The sequence below is a fragment of the Pelophylax lessonae genome (genome assembly GCF_965119305.1).
Source record: "Pelophylax lessonae genome assembly, chromosome: 4".
Lineage (NCBI taxonomy): Eukaryota > Metazoa > Chordata > Amphibia > Anura > Ranidae > Pelophylax > Pelophylax lessonae.
The window spans coordinates 11,078,016-11,082,465 of NC_138771.1; positions in this window are offsets into that span (position 1 = coordinate 11,078,016).

Consider the following 4,450-nt stretch of genomic DNA (forward strand, 5'->3'; position numbering starts at 1 on the left):
TAAAATGATCCCTTTCTGGCCATCTGCGTTAAAATGATCCATTTCTGGCCAACTGTGTCAAAGTGATCCCTCTCTGGCCAACTGTGTCAAAGTGATCCCTCTCTGGCCAACTGTGTCAAAGTGATCCCTCTCTGGCCAACTGTGTCAAAGTGATCCCTCTCTGGCCAACTGTGTCAAAGTGATCCCTCTCTCTGGCCGTTTGCATCAAAGTGATCCATCTCTGGCCAACTGCGTCAAAGTGATCCCTCTCCGACCAGCTGCATCAAAGTGATCCCTCTCTCTCACCATCTGCGTCAGTGATCCTTCTCTGGCCATTTGCGCTAAAATGATCCCTCTCTTTGTCCAACTGAGTTAAAATGATCCCTCTCTGGTCAACTGTGTCAAAGTGATTTCTCTCTCTGGCGATATGCGTCAAAGTGATCCATCTCTGGCCAACTTGTCAAAGTGATCCCTGTCTGACCAACTATGTCAAAGTGATTCCTCTTTCTGACTAAGTGTGTCAAAGTGACCTCTCTCTGCCCAACTGCATCAAAGTGATACCTCTCTAATCAACTGTGTCGACGTGATCTATCTCTGGTCAACTGCATTAAAGTGATCCCTGTCAAGCCAACTGTGTCAAATGACTCCCTCTGTGTCAAGGTCTTACTTTGCCCTCCTGTTGGCAGCCATCTTGGACATGTACAGACTGCTGCCTCTTATAGACTCTGATTGCATCATCACTTCCTGCTGCCTGGGTGTCGCTCAGTGATGATGTTGGATACCTGACTATATCTATCACCTGTTGGGTTGCAATCCTTGCCCTTGTGTTTGTGCTCCAAGGTGCATCTCTGCTAGCAGTCTTCTGTTCTCTGTGTTCCTCTGTGTATGACCTGGCTTGGCTGACGACTCTCCTGGCTCTCGACCCGGCATTGGCTGATGACCCGGCATTGGCAGACCACTGGGCATCGGCACACTATCCACTTCTGGAACCAACCCCGGCTTGGATGACTACCCACTCCTGGACTTGACCCCGGCTTGTTCTTGCTCTCTCTTCCTTACGCTTGCTGTTCAATTATTGTTGTTTGCTCCAATAAACTGCTTCATTTTACCTGCATCCCTGTGTGGTCTGGTTTCCTGGCACCCTGACTGTACACAAGGGCCATGAATCCTGACGATGCGGGTGCTCCTATGCTCCCTATGCTGGTTACCAGGCTCGATCAACAAGATCACCTTTCAGGTCAGTTCGCTCAGGTTTTGCAGATGTTGCTTGCACACACAGCACACCTTGCTCCTGGTGCTGCTAGGCCGGTGGTTTCTACTGTTGTTGCACCCGCTGCTGCTCCTGTTGCTGCTCCTGCAGCTGTAGCTTGAGTCGCTGTTACCAGAGGGATGACTGGTTCAGCCCCCCTCCCGCAGTGCTATGGGGGTGAACTGAGTCAGTGTCCTGGCTTCCTAAACCAAGTGGGCGTTTATTTTGAGATGGTTCCTCAGGCGTTTCCCTCTAACAGGTCCAAGGTGGGCTTCCTATTCTCATTGCCCTTGGCCTGGGCGAATCCCTTATGGAAGAATGATAATCCTGTGATACTCAATTACCCGAGTTTTGTTGCCTCCTTTCATAGGGTATTCGATTTGCCTGCTCACTCTGCCTCTGCTGCTAAGCTGCTCCTCTCCATTCAACAGGGTATACGAACTGTTGCTGAGAATGTAGAATCAAATTTCGTACCCTAGCAGCAGAAGTGGGCTGGAATAATGAGGCTTTGGTGGCTGTCTTCTCTCATGGTCTCTTCGATGCATTGAAGGACGAGATTGCGGCCAAGGATCTCCCTCGAGCTCGAGGCTCTCATTTCTTTCCTGATTTTCCTCAATATCAGGCTCAGGAGACCATCATTTAAGGCGCGCCTACGGAGGTCTCCTACCAGATTGGCTCCTATGTTTTCTTTCCCACCCATTCCTCCCTCACCCCCTTGGGATGGTGCATCTGTCTGTGATCCTATGCAGCTGGGGTTCACTCGTCTTTCCGAGGCTGAGCGGGTCTGCAGTTGCCAGAAAGGGATCACTTTCACGCAGTTGGCCAGAGAGGGGTTATGTTAACGCAGTTGGCTAGAGAGGGATCATGTTGACGCAGTTGGTCAGAGAGGGTTCAATTTGATGCAGTCGGCTAGAGAGGGATCACTTTGATGCAGTTGGCCAGAAAGGGATCACTTTGACGCAGCTGGCCAGAAAGGGTCATGTTAATGCAGTTGCCAGAAAGGGATCACTTTCACGCAGCTGGCCAGAGAGGGATCAGTTTGACATAATGGCCAGCGAAGGGTCATGTTAACACAGTTGGCCAGTGAGGGATCACTTTGATGCAGTTGGTCAGAGAGGGGTCTTGTTAATGCAGTTGCTAGAAAGGAATCAGTTTGATGCAGTTGATCAAAGAGGGTTCACTTTGATGCAGCTGACCAGAGAGGGATCACTTTGGAGCAGTTGGCCAGAGAGGGATCACTTTAACGCAGTTGGCCAGAGAGGGGTTATGTTAACGCAGTTGGCTAGAGAGGGATCATGTTGACGCAGTTGGTCAGAGAGGGTTCAATTTGATGCAGTTGGCTAGAGAGGAATCACTTTGATGCAGTTGGCAAGAAAGGGATCACTTTGATGCAGTTGGCCAGAGAGGGATCACTTTGACACAGTTGGTCAGAGAGGGGTCATGTTAATGCAGTTGCTAGAGAGGGATCATGTTGATGCAGTTGGTCAGAGAGGGTTCAATTTGATGCAGTTGGCTAGAGAGGGATCACTTTGATGCAGTTGCCAGAAAGGGATCACTTTCACGCAGCTGGCCAGAGAGGGATCAGTTTGACATAATGGCCAGCGAAGGGTCATGTTAACACAGTTGGCCAGTGAGGGATCCCTTTGATGCAGTTGGCCAGAGAGGGATCACTTTGACGTAGTTGGCCAGAGAGGGATCACTTTGACACAGTTGGCCAGAGAGGGATCACTTTGACACAGTTGGCCAGAGAGAGATTGCTTTGACACAGTTGGCCAGAGAGGGATCGCTTTGAGGTAATTGGCAAGAGAGGGATCAGTCTGATGCAGTTGGTCAGAGAGTGATCACTTTAATGCAGTTGGCCAGAGAGGGGTTATGTTAAGGCAGTTGGCCAGAGAGGGATCAGTTTGATGCAGTTGGCCAGAGAGGGATCATTTTAATGCAGTTGGTCAGTGAGAGGTTATGTTAACGCAGTTGGCTAGAGAGGGATCACTTTGATGCAGTTGGCCAGAGAGGAATCACTTTGATGCAGTTGGACAGAAAGGGATCACTTTGAGGCAGCTGGCCAGAGAGGGATCGGTTTGATGCAGTTGGCCAGAGAGGATTCACTTTGATGCAGTTGGCCAGAGAGGGATCACTTTGATGCAGTTGGCCAGAGAGGGATCACTTTGATGCAGTTGGCCAGAAAGGGATCACTGTGACGCAGCTAGCTAGAGAGGGATCCGTTTGACATATTTGGCCAGCGAGGGGTCATGTTAACACAGTTGGCCAAAGAGGGATCACCTTGACGCAGTTGACTAGAGAGGGATTGATTTGATGCAGTTGGCCAGAGAGAGATCACTTTGGGGTAGTTGGCCAGAGAGAGATCACTTTGACGTAGTTGGCCAGAGAGAAAAAGATCACTTTGACGTAATTGGCGAGAGAGGGATTAGTTTGATGCAGCTGGCCAGCTTAAAGTGGAAGTAAACCCACCTATCGTTTTCAGCCAAGGAAGCTGCCATCTAGGCCTTTGTTTAATCTTCAACTGCCATGATTCTGCTCATGTGATCAGTTATGACTCCCGCCATTGGATGGTTTCACAGTTTGGTTGAGAGCACAGCCATTGTGACAGTTACATTCCCGGAATGTAACTGTTTTTATGAAACTGTTAAATCGAAGGGTTTACTTTTCGCTTTGAGGATGCCGAGGTACAGTCAGTGAATAGGAATCACAGATCCTCACCTAGAAAATTTTCTATCGATTTCACTGCTGACAAGTCGATCGACCGTGGTTCAATTTTATCAATTATTTATGAATGATCAAACGAATATCCATATGTGTCAGACAACCAATCATAATGCAGATCAATTGAATGACCGTTTTCAATAAATCATTTATGATAGATTGTATTTTCAGATTTTATTGAATGCGTTGCATTGTTCGATATTTTGAATCATTGATGAATCGCATGTTTGGGATCGCTCGTACCTAGATCAGTCGCAGAATATGGCCACCTTGCTAGAATACACCAATAAAATTTCATTAAAAAATGTTTATTTTTGTTTTTCCATTGAACATTTTACCTGTGAATGTGGTTTTTCGTTCAGGAACTGCAAAGAAACCTGTTTTAGGTTCCATTCATCCTTCAGTGTTTCATCAACGTGTGCAAATCCATGCTTTTTTTTGCCTGCGCTTATGAAAAGCGCAAAATGAATCCCTTTGCCGGCTGGTGGTGAAATTCATTGT